Raw genomic sequence first — 14,503 nt, forward strand, 5'->3', positions numbered from 1 at the left:
TACATTGACAGTGTCCAAAGTTTCAAATCCCAAGTTTTTTCCGATCTTCACAATGTCTTCGGCAGTTGTCTGAACTTGCAATTCAAAATCAGTGAACTCATTTACCAAATGGGGCAAAACATCCTGCCAAACAATGCATGTTGTTGGCAGTGCTTTCTAACCAAGATGCAGGTATATTTTCAATCGTATTTTTAAAATGGTAAAAAAGAAATTATGAAATGAAAAGTTTGAAAAGCTGTCACGTCTTCTCGTCAAGATGAAATTAAGAATACTGAACACTATTGCACATTGCAGCTGACTGCCTGAGGGATCTATTGTCACATGTGCACGTGAGACAATACAGTTGGCACCGCAGCATATATGTACTGTACCTAGGCTACGACAATGCAGCATATATGCAGAGTACGTGTCTAGGCTATTGAATGAGTTTTAATATGTACAGTAAAATTTCCACTTAAACTTAATTGAAAACCATGTTATAGTGAAACCCGTGCTGTTTGAAGCCATGCTAAATGAGGTATTGCTGTATATTTAGGAAGTCAGACATATATCTTAGGGCAGTTCCTGAACAGTTGCTGAACTCTGCTAATTTAGGAAGTTAGACAGAGGAAAAGCCGCCAATCTCAAACAACACACAACAAATATATTTTTCAGGTGTGCCTGTAAAGCTGCCCCCAACACCACCATGTAAATATCTGCTCAGTTTCTTTTGCTACTAGGTATGTGTATGAATGCAGTGGGGGAAGGGGACACTATGAGCTTTCTACTGGCCAACAATTGCTATACCTGCTTCCTCAAACTGATTAATCAAATTTTGCTGACTTTTAATGAAGGTACTCTTTATAATTTTTTTTATAATATTGGTTAACAGTGAAAACTGCTACACATTGTAGGACACCACGATAACTTCTTCAGCTAAAATAATTTTCTAAATTTCCTACTATTTCTTCATCTTTTTAACTTACCTCACTTCTAGTATTTAAATTTCATGACTATACAAGTCAAGAAAAATATAAGCAAACAAAATGGTGAAATGAACAAGAAAGCCACAATGAGTCCAAATCAAATGATATTAGTACATGTATGTTGCAATTACTGTAGGTGTACTTAATATGACTGATCTTTTATTAACATGTATATTGAAGGCAATAAAGTATGTAATTCACTAATTAGTACAAAGACATTAAGAAACAAAATAACTTTTTAACATATTTACTACATTGAATCTTTAACAGCTGTACATATATTCAGTGGATTTATCCACAAGGAATAGACAGTGTATGACCAGAGTCAGACTAGATGAGCAGTATTTACATTTTAGAAGCATATGAATATTCACTGAAAATAACAAGGATTAGGAGACATCCAAAATTCACAGGTACGTTTGGCACAGATAGTTATCAGCTGATTAAACATGCATAGCAATAGAGATGTCATTTCTTCCAGCTTCATAAAAATTCCTTTCAAATGTTCTTTGTCTGATCACATGTTAATTGCTCTTTCACTAGATGAATTATTGAGGTTTGCAGTGTGTATTTTGATATACAACAGAGCTGTATTGCTTCACAATGGATATTATGACAGCATGAAAGTTCACATTAATGAAATCAGTACAATGACAAAATCGACTTTGAACAGGACATAACATTTAACCTGCATTATAAAGGTAATGTTCTTCAGAAATACTTTTGTAAAGATTTGCATTTTTACCTAATCATTTAAACATTTTATAAATCATACTGTTGTTTCATTATTGCGAAATAATGTTTTGGTATTAGAAGGAAAACAAAGATTTCTGTTAAATTTTTCATTATTGAAAGTTTTCTTTTACAGAATATATATATTAATAAAATTAGGCTTAACTTTAATTATTAACAGTGTTCAATTCCCATAAAATTTCCAAGAGAATGAGTAGTATTTGTAGAAATTGTAGTTGTTCTATTATTTAAAAGGTTTAAAACTAAGGGTGGGTTTAACTTATCACTGGAGCTATCAATTAATTTATCACTGGAGCTTCTGATTACCTTTTTATAAATATGAGCAGAATTATTATTTTCAAATAATATTTAGATATAAAACAGATTTTAAATTATTACTGCAGAAAAGATAGTTTACATATTTACAATAAAAAATTCAACTTTACAAAAAGATTTCTTTTCTCCCTAGTGATTAAAAATTCACAGGATTACCTTTACGTACACAGGAGAATATTAACAAAAGCATTAAAACTCACTTTTATGCTGGCCTTAAGATCTCCTGCTCTTCATTATAAAATAAAGATTGAAACATCACATACATAAATACACACATACACACACAGTTCATCTAATTTAGATATTCTTTAGAAAAGAACTGTTTGAGGTGATTAAACACCACTATTACATGTAAAACACAACACAATGATTTCTGTAGATCTCACAATTACAAATAGATAGCTGAAACAGAAACCCCAAATGTGGTCAGAATAAAAGAAATCAGAAAGTCAACCCACTGGCTAATCTGGCTAATCTGCCACTATTCGGTTAGGAAAATCATATTCATCATTCATTATCAATAATATAAAAACAGTTATATGATGTTGAAATACAATTAGTATCAGCAAATAAAGTGAAATGTGCAAATAATTTCAAGATACAACTAGCATATTAAGGATTATTTCTAATATTCCAATAGATTTTTTGCATATACACAGGGTGTCCCAAAAGTTACACTGCCTATAAAAAAAATATTTTCTAATTGTCATTTTTCCTTGTTGCTAGTTTAATTTTTATAAGGTGGAAGGAAAACTAATGTAGGAAAGAGTCAATAATATTCATGGTCAGAGGCATTCAAGCAAATTTCTCACAGGTCTGGTGTAGAAAAATTTAATCAGCTACACTTGGAGAGATGTATCAGTCACATAACTATGAGATTAGATGACCAATAAGTGCTCCTAATGAAGAAGATACAATGGTACTTCTGACAAGAATTTGTCTAGGAAGAACTAGACAAATTCTTGGAGGGTATGGATGAGTGAAGTGTGTAGTTTTTATTTATTTTTTATTTTTTTGGCTGATGCCATAAGCTTGCATCATATGCCACTACTACTACTTGGACAGACTGTAATGAGTTCAAAGAAGCACTTGTAAGTTGCATTAATTTCCACTGCATTCTAATAAGTAACAAATCTTATCCATATAAGATTCATTGTGATGATAGAGATAGTAGAACATAATTGTGTGAATAGTTTCTGCAAGATGCACCATCCAGTACTGTTTAGTGAAAGGCTTTATCATAATGGTTATATCAAGACATAACCTGAGATACTGAACCAATGAACAACCAATGTGGACTGAAGCACTACATTGCCATGCACACAAGTAATGGATATGGGCAGGGATATGTGTCAAGCACCTAGTGCAATGATACTTTTCGACGATACTATGAAAGGCAAAACACATCTGAATATGTTGCAGGAATTCCTTGTCTCTCCTTGATGGAATTGCACTACTAATTATGTAATTATGTTCTTCCTGCAAGATAGTGCACACACTAATGGTTCTTTGGCAAAGTGTTCCTAATAAAAGAGATGATGAATGGCTACCACGAGTAAGATCTGAAGCTACTCAATTTCTTCTGTTGGGAACAATTTAAATCTGTTGTGTCAAGGGTCATCCAAGAATAATCACAACGCTGACTGCTTCACTGATCATGGTGTGTTCATACTTGAGCATACAATGATCAGTGAAGTCACTGTTATTGAGGATTCATGCACCATGTGTGTCCTCCTTAAAATCAGGAAAAGTTGAGAGGTAAATAGTAAAATATTAAAATATCATTTGTAACTCAGTATATGAATTGAACCAACACATATTTGTCAAGTTATTACATTTCACCTATGGTGTGCAAGTTTTGGGATACCCTGTATATAATTTCTTAAATGCCATAATCTTTAAAATCATTTTAGTAAAAGTTTCAATCCATTGTACTGATTTTCTATAAGTGTGTATAAAAAGTTTATTATCAAATTTAGTAAAATAAATGAAGGTACTCTTAATTTTCATTGAAACAGTTAAACAAAAATATAAGTACCAGTAAGTTTCTGCAAAAAGTTAAAATTTACATCAGGTATGGCACTCTGAATGTAAATCAAAAATATAAATTTTTATTAATATTTTAGTGCATAACAATGGAATCAAAAAAAAAAAAAAAAAAAAAAAGTGACAAAATATATACTTATGCAGAGGTAAACAAATTTCATAATTAGACAGCACTGAGACCATTTTATTCTAACCAATATTCAAAAGTCAAAATGGGCTGAATATTGGATTTTAATATAAGAATCTAATTCTATTATTGAAAACATTATTAGTTTAAAGAAACACGAAACCAAACCATATCTTATTTATATGGGAAGGTGGGAGGAATGTTCAATCCAAAAGACTAATGTTCCAAGAGGCTAAACAGATTTTGAATTTCTAAAATTTTCAAAAACCTTTACTGGATGGTGCAAGTAAAGTAGAAATATTTTATCCACTATAACTTCCAAAAATATATTTTTAAGTACAGTAAAATCTTGTTAGTCAAAGAAATTCAATTTTTTGTTAAATCATAAAGGCTTATTTTTATGAAAAAATAAGTGAGAAGAAAATGTAATACTAAAGGCATTTGCATAGATTTCTCTAAGGATTTGGTGAACAAAACCAAAATATTATCATGGTAGTGACAGAAAGTACAACAGAATCTTGCAGTGACTGGCTCTAAAATTTTCTAATTACTGTCAAATCTGGCAACCTAGGACCTGATAATTGCTTGGAATTTGTGAATTTTAGATCACAGTTTAGTCATATGTAAAATGGGGGGGGGAGGCAAGAATATTCCATTTCTATATAGCAATCTATACAAAGTAATGTATAATATATCCTTCAATGAGAGAAAAGTAATAATACAATATATGGGAAAACTATTATGCTAAGTAAAAATAAAATATAAATTATTTCCCCTTCCAACATATTCTGTACATAGTTGATGAACTAATGTGAAATGTTTCACACAATTTCTTCTTGAAATCCCACTTCTGTTTCTCGACACAAATTTTCCTATAATAGATAATGACCTATGCTTGCTTTTTACATCACCACAATCCCCTAGGCCATTTGCTTTTCTTTTAGACATTTAAGAGTGTTGCTCCTCTAAGATTCTATTGTCATAGGACAACCTCTTGAAAAACTGTTTACTCCCCCCCCCCGCCACTCAAATTAATTAAAAAGTTGCTGTGCCAGTGCTATTTACAAACAAGAATAAAAAACATTTTTGAAGTATTGCTGTGAGTACATTACTGTCAACCTAATGCTTCATAATACGCATTTTGGAACTCAAAAACTCCATTGTTAATTATCAAAAAGTTGTTAAATAACAGGGGACAATCCATTACCGTCTAAAAACTTTCCTATAACATGCTTTGAATTCAAAGAAATTGTATTATATATTACTGTGTGCTCATTTCAAAGTGGTTACAGTAAAAACTTTTAAGGGTCTGAGGTGAAATCTATACTCTGCACAACCAATCTCTGATGTGCTGCTTGGAATGGCTTACCAACCAAAATGAAATTTGCTCATGAGTGGTTTGTTGGATTGATCCATTTCATGAAAAAAAAAAAAAAATCAAATATGGGAGGCTCAATTTGTATTAATAAATAATTTGAGACACTGCTATAGTAATTGTGTATGTACATATTTTTTTTCTCTCATATTCCAAACTGAAGAAAGACAATTCATGTAGAGGGGGTTTTCTGGGGATAATGTGAAGACATGACTATGCGCATTGGTGGCAAGTGGTCATTGGCATTATCACTTGTCCAGCTCCAGCAATAGTACTTTTATATATTTACTGCAGCTGCAGTAAATATAGCAAGGTACTGCAAGTGATGTGCCATTATGCACTAAAATATTCAAATAAGACCCAAGTCCTGTGGTGTAATGAACACATGCAGTCATTTTTAAGCATTTGATATATGAGCAGTTTAAAAGTAAAGGCACATGAAATTAACTGCTCAACTCTGTTGGCACACTGATTGAACTCTGGATTATTAGCAGAAATGCTTTGCTTTTATTTAGAGTTTGGTATGCATTTTAATTTGTTTTTAGTATTAGTATTACTAGTAGCAAATGATGCAAGAGAGCAAGCTTACACAGCATGAGCAAAAAAAAAAAAGCAAACACTTCCCATTTTATCATCCACCCTCACTAACAGTTTGTCTAGTTCTTGATTTTATTCAAACTACCCTCCTCTACAATACCAGACGAAAGTTCATTCCAACAATCAACTACCTGCTGGCTGAATGCAAATTTACACACATTTATCCTGCAAACGTACTTCCCCAAATTTTTAACTTATCCCTTCATATCTGTGTAGGCTGAGCAAGAGGAATGATTCCATCAGCATTGAGCTTACTCAATACATTTAAAGCCTTCAAGCAGATCTCCTTGCAGGTGCCTAGTCTTCAGATGCTGAAATTTGCAGAACCGAAGCCTTTCTTAGTAAGAGTACCTTTTTGCTCCTCACACTAATCATGTTGCTCTTCTGCGCACCCATTCAAACAGATCCATATCCTTACTAAAATGAGGCCACATACAGGCCTGTATGTGGTCTAATCATTGCTCTATACAGCGGAATAATTGCCTCTTTATCCCATGCTGGCAAAATCCCATGAGCTGCCTTAGCAGCCTGTCTGCACTGCTCAGACAACTTCACATTTGCCTGCACAATTACCTCCATGTCTTTTTTTCATTCTTCATGACCCGAGTGTGATACCACAGAGTTGGTACTTTAACTTGGGATAACAAACAATGAACTGCTAATCATATGAAGTAGTTTGCATTTGTCAATATTAAAATTCAGTTGCCACTTCTCAGCCAATCTTCATAAATATTATAATAGTAGTATACCCTGATTACTATGATTAACCACCCTATCAACCTTCATATCATGGCTCCACTAATAACTTTAGTCCCAGAAGAGCAATGCCCACTGATAACTACTTTGACTTCTCCCACTCAACAATCCCTTTATCCATAGCAATGACTTGCCCTTAATGCTTGTTTGTTTGGTTTTTAGGAGCATTAGCAACTAAGGCCATATTGCTCCGGGAATATGCGGTGGTCATTCCCTTGACCTTTCTGCATCCTCCGTATTTGGTGGTGACGGGCTCGAACCCCGGTCTAATCAAGAAGCGTGTGCTACGCACTGCTGCTCCTTCCCACCTGGCTACGGAGACGCCGCCCTTAATGCCACATTGCTCTAATTTATATAGCAGTCTTTTATGAACAACATTACCACACAATTTTTCTGAAATCTGAGTATTGCCAAAATTAGTTTTTCCATCCAGTTCCTTTGTTAACGTGTCACAGCATCCAATCAGACAAGATCGTCCATTAACAAATTCATGCTGTGACTGCAGAGTGTAGCTGCATTTATGTCTAGATGGTCCTGCATTACTTCTTTAACCAGTGAGTCTATTATTTTCCCTGGAATGGAAGTCAAGCTAACAGGTCTATAACCAGTCATGTCACTCTTTGATCCCACCCCCCCCCTTTGTGGGGATACACTCACACACCTCCAATTCACAGACTTCCACTGAATCCAAGGATGCTCTCATTATCATGGCTAAAGGTTTGCATACCTCTTTTGCTGCTTCCTTAATATAACTGAATAGATACCATCCACCCCATGTCACTTTTTTATGTTTAGTTTCAACAGGTTTTCTTCCACCTCCTCCCTCTGAGTTATCACAGACTCATTCGGCTCCCTCTTAGGATTGGTTGGTTCTTGGGTTTTATTGGCGCATTAGCAACTAAGGCTATAATGTGGCAAAACCAGGTGCCCTCTTAGGATCTGATACACTTGTGGAAGTGGATGGGTTGAATAAATTCAAAGGAGAACTAGACAAATTCTTGGAAGGTATGGATGGGTGAACTGTTTTTTTTTTTGGCTGATGCTATACACCGAGACAAAACATTACGAGCAGCAAGTTGTTATACAAATCGAAGAACTGCAGGTGAACTACGGTGCGTGCGCGGGTCGGGACACGGTATAAAAAACACCTGATACTGAGCTACGTTAATCAGAGTTACTCTTGTTCTTCAGATGGGAAAGGCAGCGGACTTAAGTGAGTTTGATAAAGGCCAAATTGTAATGGCCAGACGACTGGGTCAGAGCATACCTGAAACGGCATGGCTGGTGGAATGCTCATGGTCAGCTGTGGTTAGTACCTACCGAAAGTGGTCCGAGGAGGGGGGGAACCCATGAACCACCAGCAAGGTGTTGGATGACCACGGCTCATTGATGCTCGAGGTGAGTGAAGGCTCTCCTGGATGGTATGTGGCAACAGAAGGGTGACTATGGCGCAACTCACCGGTAATTGGAATGCTGGTGACGGGAGTAATGTGTCACAACACACAGTACATCAAACTCTGCTGAAAATGGGGCTGCTTAGCCGCAAGTTGCTCCGAGTGCCCATGCTAACCACAGTTCACTGGTGACAGCGCCTACAATGGGCACGCGAGCATTGAAACTGGAAGAAGGTAGTCTGGTCTGATGAATCACATTTCCTGTTGCACCATGTGGACAACCAGGTACGTGTGCATTGTTTACCTGGGGAAGTGATGGTGCCTGGATGCACTGTGGGACGAAAACAAGCCAGTGGCGGTGGTGTCATGCTTTGGGTGATGTTCTGCTAGGATACCCTGGGTCCAGTCATCCATGTGCCGGGCACTCTGACATCTACCACCTACCTAAACATCATTGCTGACCAGGTACACCCTTTCATGGCAATGGTCTTCCCCTCTGGCGGTGCCATCTTTCAGCAGGATAATGCGCCATGCCACACTGCCCAGATTGTTCGGAACATGAGGAAGACTTCCAGGTATTGCCCTGGCCTCCAAATTTCCCAGACATCAATCCTATCGAGCATCTGTGGTTTGTGTTGGAACAGCAACTCCGATCTGCAGTGTCTCATCTACAGATCTTACATGAGTTAAAGGATCTGCTGGTTACGTGTTGATATCAGATACCACAAGACACATTTAGAAATCTTGTAGTGTCCATACCTCACCAGGTATGAGCTGCTTTGGCTGCATGTGGAGGACCAACATCATATTAGGTAGGTGGTCATAATGTTTTGCCTCATCAGTGTATAAGCTTGCTTTCTTGAATCATTTGCCATTATTACTACTACTACTTCTGGCATACTCATCCCTGAAAAATTCCTCATGTGTGAATGTAGATGCAAAATAACTATTCAGTTTGTATGAACTGAACAGTTAAAATTAATAGTTAAACCATTCACATCTAGTGGACTAGTGTGATTTGACCCCTTCCTTCTATGTTTACAAGTAAAAAAGTCTGCTGCTTTTCTTTGCATTCTTTGCCAGATACATTTGTAATCTAAGTTAGCTTGCCTATCCTCCTCTGTAACTTGATTTCAGACTAGTTTATATCCACTCTGGGTATCTGTATCACCTGATAATTTGTATTTATTCAATGCATTTTGATTCGCTGCCACAAGTTTCCATTTAGGTTCTAAGACCTAAATGGATGTGATGTGACATTCATTTAGGTATGAGCCTTGAACTCTATCTCTTATTTGGTATAAAAAACCTAGTAGCTTCTATAATTACATCCCTGAATGCTTTCCATTTAGAATTTTCTGTTGGTAACTTCATCAGTTGGTACCATTGTAGTCACTTTCTGAAAGCAAAAGCCATTTTCCTTGCCCTTGACAGTAGTTATACTAACAGTAGTTAAGTAAATTCCACATCATTTTTATTTTTGCTTGTGTTGAGGTTAGTTTATGTACATGAAATAAAATGGTAAAATTGAGAATTTTGGTCTTATTTACAGCTCAGCTCAAATCAAAAGTAAGTGTTCACTTTTAGTATGAATTCCAAGCTTTTACTTTTCAACCATTATTTACAAATTTTTGGAATGTTGCTATTTCTCAAATATAGATCGAAGCAAATATGTTATGTAATGCTTACTTTTAAGCAAAAATAGTGCCTATTTCTTTATTATAATTAAAAAAATATTAATCACTTTATTGTCCAATAATGTACTTTCAGTTACTAAGTTACAAATCGTATTCCTCTGTATAATGTGGACAAGAAACTTCTTCATAAATTCCTGTTTACATTCCTTAATAATTAAGTAGCACATTACAGTCATATATGAACACTTGTTGTTTTAGTGTAAGTTCTCTATGACTAACACTTTGAAACTCACAAGTACAATCAGTCAAAAGTAACCGTAATAAGATGGCTTACGTGTTGACCTGACAGCACCTGTTTGTGCCATCTTATTGCTGGAGATGAACAAGTGAAAATTCCAACAAGCAATGTATCTTTCTGTATCAAAAATAGGGCTATATTAAATATCCAATAAGAACATTATTGTACAGATTAGGGCAATAGTCTCAGTTCCGTATATAGCTATCAGCAAACTAGGCATGTTCAAGCCCATACTATGAGGCGCTATAAGTTGCCCAGTACTGCATGTTAAATAAAAAACACTTCTCTAGTGGAAGAGTATTGCTGTTTATATATTTAATATTTAAATATTATGGAAAAGCAATGTTATAACAAAAATATTTTTATTTATTTAGTTTTTTGGCACTTTGGTTGAGATCACCAGTGGCCACTACTAGTTCAGTCACAGCTATTTGCCAAATGATTTGACTTCAGAGTAATAACAAAAATAAAAAAACTAAAAGAACTCAAAAATATCTTTTTACCAAAAACTGTATAAAGTGATTTAGATTTGCAAAATATGAGGTGACTAAAATGAGATGTGACAACTTCATCTCCCTGAAAACTTTAGAAGACACTGTAACAAATAGTATGAAAACAGTGAATAGATGAATTAGCTATAAATTAGGAAGAGTGGATTTGAGAAACTGCAACCAGTCTTAATCGAAATCAGGACTTACTTTTAAGGACAATATTCCAGTCAAGAATATTAATCTTGAAAAAATCAAAGTAGGGAGGCATGCAATGCAGGAAAATGTAAGTCAACATGCTGTATAGGTCACCTCAACCAATAACAAAAGAAAAAAATAATAATTTAATGTCCTTAATGAACTGTTGTAGGGTTTTAGGCAAATCAGCACTTGGGCCATATTGTGCTGCATGTATTATTTCTGTAAATTACATGTTTTCTGTGATCAATTTGCTGTTTGCCAGATGAAAAAACCATGCTACCCTTGCTTGAGAGACCAATTAGCTCAGCCATGTTGTGAAAAAGACCTATAAGAATTCCTTGTGTCATTGATGGGATTCAAACTCAGGCCTTTTCCACCCAGTGTGGGGAGGACAGTGATTATACCAACTGTGCTACCCATGAAGGTGTTAATAAACTGTATATACTTTTTTATGTAAAGATTCACGTTTATGTTTTAAACAGTAATGACTTGTTCATAACATTGTTCCCAATTACTTTCCTTAAAACTCTTAATTTTTGAGATTACCTTAAACACATTGACTATGCAATTGTTCTTTTTGCTCATGGAGGTAGTTGGTTTAACTTCTGCATGGCACAGTTACTATATGCAGAGTGCAGAGTGGAATTTTCATTATTTTAGCAATCATGATCAAAATACACAGATCTTCTGTAAGTGCATTTTTTTAAATGGAGATTTAAAAATATATCTCTAAATGTTGATCACGATCTAAATCTCATTATGAATCATCAAATATCCTGGTAACCTTGGCTTGCTGAGGAAAAAAAAATAATTTTTGCTCTACCTTTTGAATATTTATTCTGATGCTTTTAAATAGGGTATACAAGTAGAATACCATCCATAATGAAAGTTACGAATTAACCTTTGCATTCATCTTATTTTAAATATTTCTTTTATATAAGCCTTCATTAATGTCATTAGCAAATACAGGACTGAGCAATCAGCCAATTTTATACAAAAAGTATTCATGCAGGACTGTATCAAAACTTTACTGAAGTCTAAATATGTTAAAATTATCCCTTGCATCCAGTTCTGTGATAACCTCATAATAATTTATCAGTTCAGAATGAAGGACACAGTCACTTTTTTACATTATATGTGACACAAACAGAATATGAAAGAAATGAAAAGGTGCAGAGATTTATGGAAGAAATGTCATAAAAAGGAAGGTCTACAATACTGCTTCTGACAACTGGCTTAAGCCCCTCTTAGCTGCCAGCTGTGGACAGTCCATGGCTGGCAGTAGTTAGAGTTGTTTCCTGGTCCGAGTGCAGGTGACTATCTTGATTATTACTATTTGTTGTGTTACATTGTAGGGATGAAGAATTTCCAATTGTGTGGATGTCGTGCCTATCATGAAAGAGGGTCAAATACGATGGGAGGGGAGGAGGAGGATGGTTACCTTGCTTATGCGTTATGTTGTGTTCAGTGTGTTATTATAGTCATTTTGAATGTGGTATGCCTCACATCTTTTTTGTTAGTGAGTTACATGCAAAACCATAAGGGTGAGAGATGCAGAATTTTCAATCTTTTATAATGGTGTGATGTGCTAAAATTCTGATAAACTCACAGACTCATTTTTTCTTATTTTCTTAGGTGACATTGATGAAGAGATGGAGTCAAAATTTTCAGATGATGTGAGATTGAAAGAGCAGTTAAAGTCACACAGTGCTGCTTCAGGCTGACTTAGGCTTCAGGGATGGTGAGATAATGTTAATGCTGAAAAATGCAAGATTTTATACTTGGTAACCCCAAAACAGTTTATACATCTGGTAAAGCAGAGTTAAAAATGGTGGGGGGGGGGGAAAGAGGATTCGGGAATTATGATATAGGTAGACATGAAATTCCCTGTAAGTGCAGACAAGTGGAAAGAAGGGTCCATAGTGTGCTGTTAATGATTTATTGAACAATTGCTTATACAGTAAATCCTCAATTTTATAGACCTCGATTTAATGGATGAAAAAAAAAAAAAAATAAATAATTTGACTGTCACCAGAGTGTATCCTAAACTGGGATCATGAGTCAGGGCAGCCACCAGCAAGCATCTTAATCTGTTTAAGGTTATGCTCACTATTATATCATTAAGTCCTCATTTGCTGTGCCCTGTTTCTTTATTAAAACTCGCACTTACATGTGAAGTTAGACTGTGGTGTGTCTATTTCCCGGTGCATGTGTGAAGAATATAGTGTGAAAGAAATAATTGTCAAACAAAATATGTCAGATGTTGTAAGGAGTTTTTAAGGAGTCTGACTCTGAATAAAGTTTTTCCATTCATTGCTATATGGTTATGGTAAATTACCTTCTTCTAATTATGTACTCTGTATCAACCAATAAGTAGGGGTATATAAAAAACTTGTTTTTTTTTTTAAATTTTATTTCAGTGTTTCTAATATATACATATACAGATTAACTGTTTAAATTTTCAATAATATGGGATACAAATAGTCTCCAAAATAACTTTCAATTTAATAGATGTTTGGCAATGAGATGTCCCCTATCTCCTATTAGTCTGTAAAATTGAGGGTTTACTGTGATTGGTTATAACTCTACTTAATATCATTATAACTCTACAATTGAGTCCACACTTGAAATACTGTGTCCAAGTATGGAAGCCACACCTAAAAAAAAAACAAAACAAAACAGACACTGAGGTTCTTTGAAAGGTTTTAAGATAGACAACACATGGTTAGACTGGCTGAAGGTACTAGGTTCCTTAAAGGGAATAGAAAATTGAATGAAGGGGAAATTTTCACAGCATTAAATCATACTGGAGCCAGCAGGGGCATAAATTCAAACTAAGACAGAAAAATTATAGACTGGATTGCAGAAAATTTTCTTTTAGCCAGTGAGATGTTAATCATTGGAATACATTTCCTGTATGGGTAGCAACAGTTTGGGGTGATTCAAGGGCTTGCCAGATCAGTACCTACACGTTACAAAAATTTAATAACTATAATTTATCATGAAGGCAAAGAAAACATACTTATAGTAAAATTAAAATAGACTGACACACACGCACATACATGGGATAAACACAAATAAGAGTATAACAGAAAGTCATACTCTTCAGAAACTAAAAAAAATTACAAAATTTCTTATGTTATCTAGTTTGATAACTGCTTATGTGTTATTATTATATTATTCAAGAAACTTTAAGGAAAGTAGTGTTCTAGGAGTTCAACATGTTGCAGCTGGTAGTGGGCATTGATTTTGATTCTGCAAATGTATCAATTTGTTAAAGCAATAGTTGTTTATATTTATTCAGAAATAAAATTGGTTTATGACATTTGCCACATCCTATATATAAATATATCTATTTAAATATGGAAAAAAAGGACCAATCCTTATGTGTCAGCACACATAGCACACAAAGTAAATTACTGAATTATTCAATACATATATCCATGTACATTAAATAACCATATTTACATGGTTTTGAATTTTTCAATGAGGATATTATAACAGCATAGTTTCTAAATGCAATTATCTGTTTGAAGAATGAAAATGGGAAG

This window comes from Mastigoproctus giganteus, chromosome 11 (assembly GCF_048544385.1).
Source record: "Mastigoproctus giganteus isolate SK-2022 chromosome 11, ASM4854438v1, whole genome shotgun sequence".
Lineage (NCBI taxonomy): Eukaryota > Metazoa > Arthropoda > Arachnida > Uropygi > Thelyphonidae > Mastigoproctus > Mastigoproctus giganteus.